Below are 12,999 nucleotides of genomic sequence, written 5' to 3' on the forward strand. Positions count from 1 at the left end.
TCTTTTCTCGTCACAGAATAGCTACTCAGGGAGGAAGGAAAGGCAACACATCATTTCATCTGATCAGGCAGGCTCTTGGGACTCAAAAAGCCCCTGCCATCTTTGCTTCCTGTGGAATAAATGTGTCACAGGGCTACCCTTGCTATAAATATGAAGTTTTTCCTATAAGGTAAGGAAGAATTGTTTGAAACCGCTCTCCATCTCGTGCACCAGGTACATGAGGATAGGGACCTCCTATGGTGGTGGGAAAATGATTGTAACCCTCACAATCAGGGTAGGAGAAGCCATGGACACTCCCGAAAGGCCATTGTGAAAATGCTACCAGGTAGAAGGAGAGGGGAAATGCTCGTCCGCAAGCTAGATACGGAGGCGGGAGGCATGGGGGAGTGCTTTCCCTCCATCCTCACTTATAACTGGGTACAAGTTCTGGGCTCCCTGCTTCCTGCCACCTCCAGCTCACAGACGATCATTTCCTTCTCTTCCTGCCTTGCTTGTAGAATTATTACAGTGGCCAATGGGGAGCACGCTTGGTTCCCGAATTAGGATAGGAGGCTTCTTCTGATCATAAGAACAGCCTGTCAGGACCCGAGGTTGGGACTGGGAGATTAGGGTTTAAACTATATTAATAAACAATACGTTTGTGAACCTTTGATTTGTTTTCAACCCTTTATTTATTTCGCTGCCACCACCAGATTAAATCCTAATTTGGGTTTTGAACACTAACTTAGGTATTGCGCCCTAGTGGTAACATGAGGAGAAGTAAACAGACACAGTTGTTGTAACAGTTTTGAAGTTCCAAACCCAAGAAAATAACCTTGTACAATAGCTTCAGTGGTTTCTTATCCTATATAATAAAATGGTTGGTGTCTGCATCCGTGTCTTAGAACGGTGATCTGGGCATGCACGGCTGGGCTTGGAGCCTGATTGGTTGGAGGCCGGAGAAGGCGGAGGCGGCAGGGGAAGCCGGGTGAGGTGGCGGGCCGAGCCGGGAGGAGGCAGCGGGGAAGGCCGGAGAAGGCCGGAGAAGGCAGAGGCAGTGGGGGAAGCTCGGCCACCGGATGGTGGGGGGAGACAGCGGAAGAAGCCGAAAAGGGGAGGCCGGCAGTGGTGGGGGGCCCTGGCCCGGCCGGGGAGACCGGCGGCGGAGCGGAGGCTGGCGGCAGCACGGAGGCTGACGGCGAAGGGCCCGGCCCAGCCGCGGAGGCCGGCAATGGCACGGAGGCCGGCAGCAAAGGGCCCGGCCGCAGAGTCCGGCGGAGGCTGGTGGCGAAGGGCCCGGCCCGGCCGCGGAGGCCAGCGGAGGCCTGGCCGAAGACTGGGGCGGGATGACAGAGGCTGCGGTGGGCCCGACCCAGCCGCGGAGGCCACAGGCAGCGGTGGCCAGCCCGGCCCGGAAAGGGGAGGCCGGCGGTGGCGGGGGCCCAGGCCGGGCCGGTGAGGCGGTGACGGCCCTGGATACTGGGGCGGAAGGTGCGGGCGGGGGGGGAAGATGACCAGCCCTAAAGAGGCCGGCCGCAGAGACTGGCCGGGCAAGTCCTCGCAGCGGAAAACGGAAAGCGGCTTAGACGCATCCAGCGCCCGGGCTCAAAACGACAGTCCGACGAGGGAGCAAAGCAGGGACTATGCAGGGAGCAATAACGGTCTACTAGCGCCCATTAATTTAACGGGCTTAAAGTTTCTAGTTCATTATAATGTAGGGTCAAACGCGTAATGCTTCCTGAGACCAAGTAACAACCTTAGAACCGGCAAGACCATACACCACCTCTTATATTTCAAACTTGTATTCAAACTTGAGTACTTATATAAGATGGTGTCAGTATATCAACAAAGTCTTTACTTTCAAGTTACTGAGGTGACTGTTTAGAAATAACAAGCTTCTTTAGACTTTCAGCACCTTTACTGGGATACAACCCTCCTGGCTATACAGTGAGGGAAATAAGTATTTGATCCCCTGCTGATTTTGTCCGTTTGCCCTCTGACACAGAAATGACCAGGCTATAATTGGAATGGTAGGTTTATTGCAGCTGTGAGAGACAGAATAACAACAAACAGACCCTCAAAAGCCCAGTGCCCAAAAGTTAGCGATGGATTTGCATTGTAGTGAGGGAAATAAGTATTCGATCCCTTCACAAAAGATGTCTTAGTACTTGGTGGCAAAACCCTTGTTGGCAATCACAGAGGTCAGACATTTCTTGTAGTTGGCCACCAGGTTTGCACACAACCCAGAAGGGATGTTGTCCCACTCCTCTTTGCAGCTCCTCTCCAAGTCAGAAAGGTTTCGAGGCTGATGTTTGGCAACCCGAACCTTCAGCTCCCTCCACAGATTTTCTATGGGATTAAGGTCTGGAGACTGGCTGGGCCACTCCAGGACCTTCATCTGCTTCTTCTTGAGCCACTCCTTTGTTGCCTTGGCTGTGTGTGTAGTGTGTTACCAATTGTTTTCTTGGTGACTATGGTTCCAGCTGCCCTGAGATCATCGACAAGTTCCCCCCGTGTAGTTCTGGGCTGCTTTGTCACCGTTCTCATGATCATTGCAACTCCACGAGGTGAGATCTTGCATGGAGCCCCAGACCGAGGGAGATTGACAGTTGTTTTGTGTTTCTTCCATTTGCGAGTTATCGTGCCAACTGTAGTCACCTTCTCACCAAGCTGCTTGGCGATAGTCTTGTAGCCCAGTCCAGCCTTGTGCAGGTCTACAACCTTATCCCTGACATCCTTCGACAGCTCTTTGGTCTTGGGCATGGTGGTGAGTTTGGAAGCTGAGTGATTGCTTGCTTCTATGGACAGGTGTCTTTTATACAGGTACTGTAACAAGCTGGGATTAGGAGCACTCCCTTACAGAGGGTGTTGCTCATCTCAGCTCGTTACCTGCATATAGTGAAAAGACACCTGGGAGCCTGAAATCTTGCTGGTTGATAGGGGATCGAATACTTATTTCCCTCACTACAATGCAAATCCATCGCTGACTTTTGGGCACTGGGCTTTTGAGGGTTTGTTTGTTGTTATTCTGTCTCTCACAGCTACAATAAACCTACCATTCCAATTATAGCCTGGTCATTTCTGTGTCAGAGGGCAAACGGACAAAATTAGCAGGGGATCAAACACTTATTTCCCTCACTGTATATCCTGTGTAATCAACCATTCACACCCAGCATTTAAATATGAAGGTCAAGCTTGCTCTACAGAGGTCATGCCTGGTGTGTAAAACCCACCCACCAACCTCCCAATTCCACCTCAGTCCTGCTCTAGAGACCTTAACCAGAGATCCCCCCTCTAGCCTTAACCATCAGTATCTCAGCTGTCAGTTAACTCCAACTGAGTAAAGCTGGAGTTAACTGACAGAAAGCCAGCAAAGTGTAGAGTGTGGGACTAGGACCAGAAAGACCCGGGTCTGAATCCCTATTCAATCATGAAACTCACTGGGTGACTCTGGGCCAGCCCGCTTTCCAGGGATCGTGGGAATAGCCTCAGTGTTTACTAGCAATCATCATACAGTCCTAGGATGAGAGAGAGAGAGAGAGAGAGATTCAAATATCAGGCGAGAACTGTTTTCAAACTGTTTTAAGACGAGAAGTGCTCCTAGGAAGCCTTATCTTCTCCCTCCAGCTCTGAAGTCCTTCTCTCTTCTTTTCCCCCGCTTCACAAGTTGTGTGGGTGCTGGTTGTGATCCTTCAGCTTAGTGTTGTTTAAAAGGCACTTTGTACATATATTTATTTATTTCATTTATATAATGCCCATCCCAAAATGGCTCAAACACACACACAAAAACTTAAAATCAACATGCACCTGAGAATTTACTTATAAAAACAGCTTTAAAAACACAACAAACCCTCTATTGCCATTATGGGCCAGTCCCTTTCTCTTCATGTCACTTCCTCTGACAACTTACAGTCAAATTCCTTCCTTCCTCAATAGACCTTTTTAGCACTGCTTGTGCATAATCAGCTGAAGGCAGAATTAAAATGGTGGTTCCACACAGTAGTTATCATAGGGCTGTTTTATCCAGCATGATTTCTTTGGTCAAGAATCTTTCTACATATTTTCCACAGATGTCACTGTATTTTATATATTTTATTATTTTATTTTATTTTTTATTTTTTATATCCCGCTCTTACTCCAAGGAGCCCAGAGCGGTGTACTACATACTTGAGTTTCTCCTCAAAACTATCATGTGAAGTAGGTTAGGCTGAGAGAGAAGTGACTGGCCCAGAGTCAGCCAGCAAGTATCATCGCTGAATGGGGATTTGAACTCGGGTCTCCCCAGGCCTAGGCACTCTGACCACTACACCACGCTGGCTCTTTGTCTTTCCATCATTTAGATCTTCAAAGTGAGTTATAAACACATTTGCACAGTATCCCTCTCAGTGTCTCCCTTGCATTTCTTTTTAGATTGTGACCCCCTTTAGGACAGGGAACTATCTATATATTTATTTCTCCTAGGCGTACCCATTGCTAATCCCATGTGTGGCAGCTAGAGGGTGTGGGAGTGGTGGTGGGTGGGCCAGACGTAGTCACTGAAGCTCTGCGCCTGGCCCAGCTAGTTTTCTTATTATTTTCGCAGTTCTCAACTGTTTTGAAAACATTTTTTGTTGAAAAACTGTTTTTAAAAAATAGTTATAATAATAATTATTATTATACTAATAATAATTAGTATACTAATTATTAATAATTATTAATAATTATTATACTAGCAATAATAATTATTATACCACTTTTCAACAAAAATGTTCCCAAAGCAGTTTGCAAAGAAAGGGAATTATAATGATAGTTGTCCCCAAAGGGCTCACCATCTAAAAAATAAACACAAGGGTGAAACCAGCAACAGCCACTGGAGGGATGCTGTACCAAGGTTGGATAGGGATATTTGCTCTTCCTTGTGCTGAATATAAGAGAACTACCATTACAAAAGTTGCCTCTTTGCCCAGTTAGGAGGAGTTAATGGCTGACATTCAGACTTATGAATCACTTCACTGGTGCTGCTAATACTAAATAATATTTAGGGAAGAGAGCTGGTCTTATGGTAGCAAGCATGACTTGTCCCCTTAGCTAAGCAGGGTCTGTCCTGGCTGCATATGAAAAGGAGACTAGAAGAATGAGTACTATAGGATATTCCCCTTAGGGGATGGAGCCGCTCTGGGAAGAGCATCTAGGTTCCAAATTCCTTCCCTGGCATCTCCAAGAAAGGGCTGAGAGAGATTCCTGCCTGCAACCTTGGAGAAGCCGCTGCCAGTTTGTGTAGACAATGCTGAGTTAGATGGACCAAGGGTCTGACTCAGTATATGGCAGCTTCCTATGTACTGCACTGGTGGGCACTTTTTGTCGATCTCTCCTTCCCTCTGAAGCCCAGTAATATGTCCCTGAGGGTCACGCAGCCCTCAGGGATATATTGTATTTTCAGTAGGCACGGTGGGCATCAGAGGAAAGAAGAAATAGACAAAAACCTCACCTTCTCCCCAGCATCAGTACAGTATTAGCAGCACCAGTGCTGTGTAAATCTGTCAGCCAATATTAATAATCATAAAAATAAAATAATAGATAATATTTGAAGAAATAAAATTGCAGCAGGGGCAAATTTCCATATGTAGATCTTCCATCCTAAAACAAACCTTTAGACCTGCCCACCACCACCACCATAACATCTCTGGTGTCTTTTCTGGAAGGTCGCACTCTTGATAGCAGTGAAAAGCCTCACTGGGCAGGGGCTTGATGGAGTTGTCCCCTTCCCCCACAGATGGATCTGGCTATCCTGGCCTTGGAAATGAAGCATAGGGCAAGCCCTATTTTGTACCCCACCCCATAGGCCAAATCCATATATGGAACAGATACCAAAGTCTGAGGCAGGAGTACCGTGCAACTCTTGCCAAGAGTTCTGAGTAATGATGAACAGGCTGTTCATTGCCCTTTCTTGTTGACGCCTGTTCCTCCCAGTGCAGGGGGAAGTGGTTTGAATGACTGGTTTCACCTTTGTCTTTTATTTCTTTTGTAGCAAGCAGAGCTCTCTTTCTCAATTGAAATTTTAAATTTAAAAAGGAAGGAAATACATATTTAAATTCTCCTCTTTCCCAGGAAGAGGAGGAGACGAGCAACCAACAGGCTGTTAATAAAGGGACAATTAACACAGGCTGTGTGTGTCAGTAATAACACCACCTCAACTGGGAGCAATAAAAGGAGGGTTTTTTTTTTAAAAAAGGGCACAATAAGGCACAATAGCCCTCAAGGGCACAATAGCCCTCAAATGCCTCGGTAGCACAATGACAATATATACTGGACAGGGGGCTGCTACAATTGCAATTTAAAATTCACCATAAATCGGGGCTGAAAAAATTCAGAAAACACAGGAATGCAAATGTTGCCACTGCCAGTGATTGTGTCTGGATTCTCTGTCAAAAGTGGGTAAGCCATGGATGGAAATTTTAGACTAAACTGTTCGTGTGGGCACACCAAAATGAGATTCCCTTCCGAACTTGGCAACATTTATCTTTACGTTTGCTGCAGCTTTTTGAGACTTGGATTGTCAATATTACAGATTCTGTTTCAGTTCCTTTAAAAATAGGTTATGTTTGTTGTTACCATTCTTGACTTTCATGAGACAGTCACTACTTTCTTGCACTACTAACATTATAAAGCATGTGTTGTTTGTGCAGATTAAAGGTATTTTATTTGGATGATAAAAAAATACTCTCGCTTCATTTGTGAACAAAAACACATTTCATCCATGAGCCCAGATTCTGTCCTGTTGCTTCAGTCTGGGAATATTGCCCATGTATTACTTCCAAACCAAAGTCAATTTTTAAAAAATGTTGCAATCATAATATACATAGGGCTCTGACCTGGGCCCAGTATTCTTCAATATTTTTATCAATGACTTAAATTAAAGGATGGAGGGAATCCTCTTAAAATTATAGCTGACAGTGGCACAAAACTGGGAGGGATAGTTAACACCTAAGATGACAGGAAAATAATTCCATAATGACCTTGACAGAATGGGAAACTGGATTGAACCAACAACATTCAATTCAACAGAGATCAATGCAAAGTGCTGCATTTTTTGTATATTCGGTATATATGGGGAACAAATGGCTTGGCAGTAGTAAATGTGAAAAGGATCATGGGATTGCAGTTGATCATAAGGTGAACAAGAACCAGCAGGGTGATATGGCTACAAAAAAGGCCGATACAGTTTTCAGCTGAATTAATAGAACCATCATTCCACTTGATTCTACAGTAGTCAGGCCTCATCTGGAGGAGTGCCAGGTCCAGTTCTGGGCACTGCACTGTAAGAAGCATGTAGATAAGTTTGAATGGGTTCACAGGAGAGCAACAAGGACTGTCAGTGGTCTGGAAACCAAGTTGGGAGCTGACCTTTGGAAGATTTGAAAGTGGTGCGGAGGCTGAGGATGAGGGAAGTTTGCCAGCAGAGGAGAGGCGGAGAGAGGAGGGCAGGCTTCTGTCTTCTCCCCATGCGCCTTGCAAAGCTTACAAAGGTCAGATTGCTCCTGGTCCAACCCTCACACGCACTTCTGGTTCCTCTGTCTGCCTCCTTCAGGACACAACATGTGCCAGCACTGCTGCCTGACTCAGCATGCCCCTGCCTACCTTCCTAGTGCATCACTGCCAGCCCAGTAGTGAGAAGGGAAAAGAAAGAAGAAGGGGAAATGTAGGAAAGGCAGTAGTGTACTGGAGATGTTTTATATTGGGGTGGCTCCCACATGAAGTTAAATGAGGCGGTAGCCTGAGCTGGCAAGTGTGCCACGGAGCAGTGAGTGTGGGGCCTTTGTCCCATCCCCTCTGCAGGCATTGCCTCACCCGCCTGCTGCTGCTCTTCCCGCTGCCTCTGCACTTCCCCCACCCTTGCTGGCCTCAACCCCCAGCCACCCACCGCGCCCCCAGTGTTCCCTGTAATTTCAGATGTTGTTGTTTACAATGGCCTTTGGCTGGGAAGAATGGGAGTTGTCGTCAACAACATCAGGGGATCCCTGTTACAGGGAACACTGCTCACTACTCCTGGGTCTGATCTCCACCTCCCTTCCCCACACTGGCTTCTTAGTGTGTGCTGCACTCAGTTCTCCAGGAGGGATGCACCCGAACCAGTTTGGCACCTCCTTAGGGAAGTGCCAAACCAGTCTGGGTGCCGGCATTTGAATTGGTTCGGCGGGGTGAGGGTCAGTGCCTTTACATAGCAGGTAAGCATGATCTTACCTGCCCACCGCTTTTCCGGGCATGGCGCTCGCTGTACAAAAGGCCATGCATGGTGGCCATGTGCATGTCAATGCCACACGCAGGCTGCTGGGGGCAGCTCAGTCTTTTGAACATCAAGTGCCGTGCCCAGAAAAGCAGTGGGGCAGCCGAGGAGCAGATAAGGCCCTGCTTACTTGCTATTTAAAGGAACCGACCCCCGCCCTGTCTGCGGCTGCATGAGCCGTTCATGTACATCCTTATTCTCCTGCTGGCAGTGCTTAATGCTGCTGGTCTCTCTTGCTCACCATCTCTTTTTTTCCCTCTCCTGAAGCAAACTTGCCCACTTCATCTCCTCCATTTCAGGAGCAAACCAAAGCACACAAGTTTGTTGCTGGAGGGGAGTTAGGGAGAGACAGGACATTTGTGCACCTATAGCAATGAGAGACTGGCTATGACTGATGCTGGGATGCCTGCTGTTTGTTACCTGGAGCAGTGGTGCCACCTGGAGGAAGGCTGTGAGCATTGCTGGTGGCCAATCACCTCTCTCCCTCCCCTCCAGCAAAAAACCAAAAAAAACCCAAAAACTAAACTTTCCCTGAGCATATTCTGGTGTAAAAAGTAGTGCACTCAGCTAATTTAAGAGGCAGGGAGGGGAGAGAGAAGAAGAAAGGGAGAGAGTGAGAGAAAGTGGCACGAAGAAGGAAGAGAGAAGGTGGCACGAGGCAGGTGTGAGGTGCATTGGATTGAAATCCGGCCCACCATTCAATTGAGTTTGACATCCCTGCAGTATATTGTCTTCCGTACTCTACTACCCTTTCCACAGAGCACACGAGAAACTCTATAGAGTGTCTCTACTGCTCTTTTACCACTTCCTCATCTGCTTCCTTTTTCTTTGTTTTTCTTTTGTTCTTGGGCAGAGACAGCCTTGAATTGCTGTCTTGGGCAAAGTGCATTGCACAACTCAGGATTATGCTTGACTAACAAGCAGAAGGTTGCCGGTTAGAATCCCTGCTGGTGCTATATCGGGCAGCAGCGTTATAGGAAGATGCTGAAAGGCACCATCTCATACTGCGCAGAAGTCAGTGGTAAACCCCTCCTGTATTCTACCAAAGAAAACCACAGGTCTCTGTGGGTGCAAGGAGTCTAAATTGACTTGATGGCACACTTTACCTTTACCTTGAAGAATGGCCTTTCATTTTCCCCTTTGTGGATTTTCTTTTGGGTTTCAGTTTGCTGGCAATAAAGAACACTGCTTCATCACAACTTGGTATTATCTAGGAAGCATTTTAGGAGTTGCTTGGGATTCTGAGCCCTAGAAGGGCTCCCAGAGCAACCTGTAGTTTTCGAGCAGGTACTAGCCAGCTTCTGTGAGGTGTAGCAGTCAGCCATATTCTCCCCATGGATGAGTCCGGTATTTGGCTCCGATAACCACTGCGTGGCTGTTTACCTGACATTGGAAAAGTTTGGGGGCTGCAAGGTCTGGCCCTTCCTTATCAATTTTATTTGGAATATTTATAACTGGATTTGGCACTTGGGTTGTTTTATTTTTCATTTTAATTATATATAGAGAGATTTTCAAGCAACTATGGCTGCTCCTCCTCTGCCTTCTTGCTATCACTCACCTGGGTCAAATCTCTACGCCTCTTTTTAGATGGCAAACCTTTTTGGGACAGGTAATCATCTTACTTATTTTTCTATGTAAACTGCTTTGTGAACTTGTTGTTGTTGAAAAGCATTGTTGTAGTAGTAGTAATGTGTGAATTGAGCTCATGCCTCTTATCTGGGAACATAGGAAGCTGCCTTATACAGCTTTATAACAGCTTTTTTTTTTTTTACAGCTTTTACCTTATACCATTGATCCATCTAGCTCTGTATTGTCTTTATTGATTGGTAGCAGTTCTCCATGGGTTTAGGAAGGAGTCTTTCCCAGCCCTACCTGGAGATGCCAGCAACTGAATCTGGGCCCTTCTGCATACAAAGCAGATGGTCTTCATAAGAACAGCCCTGCTGGATCAGGCCCAAGGCCCATCTAGTCCAGCATCCTGTTTCGCACAGTAGCCACCAGATGCCGCTGGAAGCCACAGGCAGGAGTTGAAAGGGGCACGCCCTCTCTCCTGCTGTTACTCCCCTGCAACTGTTACTCAGAGGCATTCTGCCTTGGAGGCTGGAGGTAGCCTATAGCCCTCCAACTAGTAACCGTTGATAGACCTCTCCTCCATGAAGTTATCCAAACCCCTCTTAAAGCCATCCAGGTTGTTGGCTGTCACCACATCTCGTGGCAGAGAATTCCACAAGTTGATTATGCGTTGTGTGAAAAAGTACTTCCGTTTGTTGGTCCTAGATTTCCTGGCAATCAATTTCATGGGACGACCCCTAGTTCTAGTGTTGTGAGAGAGGGAGAAAAATTTATCTCTGTCTACTCTCTGTTCTCCATGCATAATATTATACACTTAAGAAAGAAAATAAGAACAGCCCTGCTGGGTCAGGCCCAAGGCCCATCTAGTCCAGCATCCTTTTTCGCACAGTGGCCACCAGATGTAACTGGAAGACACAGACAGGAGTTGAGGGCATACCCTCTCGCCTGCTGTTACTCCCCATAGTCACCTCTTTTCCAAACTAAAAAGCCTCAGATGCTGTAGCCTTGCCTCATGAGGATATGCAGGGGCGTAACTATAATAGGGCAAGGGGAGATAGTTGTCTGGGGGGCCCACTGCCTTGCGGGGGCTCCCAGAGGCAAGTCACAGGACTGACTCCTCCAGCCAAGCACCCACCCGGGCTTCCTTCAGTTGTATTCATCCTCCGAAATTGATGTGAGTGTTCAGACCTGGAGCTACCAGAACAGCATGTCTTTCTCTAGTACCATTAAAAGACTTGCATCGTCCACAATCTACAAAACCTTTTAAAAAATAATTTAGGATGATGTTCTATTGTGGCACATCCTCTATAATAAAACCCTTGTTTGTAATCCCATGTCTTTATGGCCTGTGTCTTTCTTGGCCGTTCTGGGCATGCGCAGAGCGCATGCCCAGAACGTCCAAGAAAGATACGGCCGCAGGGACACGGGCGGCCATGTTGGGAGCAGGGAAAGACGGGGCAGCAATAGACGCGGGGCAGGGAAAGACGGTGGTGGCAGTGGGACCGGCCTGACTGCGGGGGGGGGAGGGACGGCGGAAAAGGGACCAGCCAGACGGGGGGGGGTACGGCAAAAAAAGGCGGCGGCGGCAGCGGGACCGGCCCGCAGCGACACGGGTGGCCATGTTGGGAGCAGGGAAAGACGGGGCAGCCAAAGACGCGGGGCAGGGAAAGACGGCGGTGGCTGCGGGACCGGCCTGACCGCGGGGGGGGGGGATTCATGTTGCCTCACTGCGCGAAACGAGGAGAAGCCGAGGAGAAGCGGCCGCTGCCAGCCAGGTGGAAGAGAAGCGGCGGGCCGAGAAGAAGCGGCGGCCGCCGCCGGGCTGCTGCTGCTGCTGCGGTCAGGGATGGGGCTGATGGGCCAGGGTGCCCTCACTGGCGATCCCGCCGGCCAAGAGGTCACCTGGGTTGTGCGGCCCTGGGACGGCGAGAGAGATCGCCTCCGTCTCCATGTGGTCCGGCACGATCGGAGGGGGGAGGGTAGCCGAACCCGCTTCCCCCCTGTGACCCGCTGGCCACTGGTGCCCGAGGTTCGGGGGGGGGGATCAGGGAGGTCCGGGAACTCCGAGCTCTGCTTCCCGAAGTATGCCCACTGCACAGCTGCGTGGCACCTCGATCACCGGGGGAAAGCCGGCAGGGCAGGAGCATGCTGCTGCGGCGCCAATCAACAGCCCCAGCAACCGTACACCGGCTGCTGTTGCTGCTGCAGTCAGGGCTGGGGCTGATGAGTTGTGCGGCCCTGGGACAGCGAGGGAGACCGCCTCCGTCTCCATGTGGTCCGGCATGATCGGAGGAGTGAGTGGTGTGTGCAAAGATCCTTCAAGCAGCCGCTTGCCTCTCGCTGCTGTTCTCCGGAGGCAACAAGGCCTCACAAAAGGGCACCTTGGCAGCAGCTCGCTGGCTAGCACTGGCCAGAAAGCAGAGCTGAAGAGGGCTGTCTGGGGCCGGAGGTGGAGGCTCCCCTACAGAGAGAGCAGAAGCACCAGTACTCAGTTGGAGAAGGCTGTGCATGCTGGAGCTGTTGCCCTGGGTGCTGAAGTGGGCTCCCTGTTTCCACTGTTGGGGGCGCAGTGGAATGCCAGGGGACAGCTGAAAGCGGAGGGGAGGGGAAGTGAAATTAGGAGGATATAGGGGAGAAGAGACTCCAGGAGAAGAGAGAGAAAGAGAGAGAGAGAGAGAGAGAGAGAGAGAAAGAGGGGGGGAAGAGAGAGGGGGGGAAGAGACGGAAGGAGAAAGAGAAAAAAGAAGGTAGGGGAAGAGAGAGAGAAAGAAGGGAGAAGAAAACAGAGGGGAGAGAGAGAAAAAGAAAGAAAAAAATGAAAAAAGGGAAGGAGAAGAGGGGGAAGGAGGGAAAGGAGGGAGAGGGAGAGAGAAGGAAAGAAGGAAAGAGGGAGAGAGAGAAAGAAAAAAGAAGGAAGGAAGGAAAGCAGGGCGAGAGGGAGGAAGAAGAAAGAAAGAAAGAAAGAAAGAAAGAAAGAAAGAAAGAAAGAAAGAAAGAAAGAAAGAAAGGCTACTAACACCCGTTATTTTAACGGGTTTTAAAAATATATATATATATATATATATATATATATATATATATAAAAAACTATGCTTTTTGTTACTACTGTTCAGCCTCATTTAAGATTTCTTTACTTCATGAGCTGAGATTCAGTGAGGGAGGAGGGGGGCATTTTAAAATCTTGT

General features: G+C 48.5%; 1 protein-coding gene across 1 annotated transcript in view; it reads right to left on the reverse strand.

Moving 5' to 3' along the window:
- Window positions 1–12,999, reverse strand: part of CD37 (CD37 molecule) — a 39,714-nt gene that overhangs the window by 25,984 nt on the left and 731 nt on the right. The gene's annotated exons all lie outside the window — the stretch shown is intronic.

The sequence above is a fragment of the Hemicordylus capensis genome, chromosome 6 (assembly GCF_027244095.1).
Source record: "Hemicordylus capensis ecotype Gifberg chromosome 6, rHemCap1.1.pri, whole genome shotgun sequence".
Lineage (NCBI taxonomy): Eukaryota > Metazoa > Chordata > Lepidosauria > Squamata > Cordylidae > Hemicordylus > Hemicordylus capensis.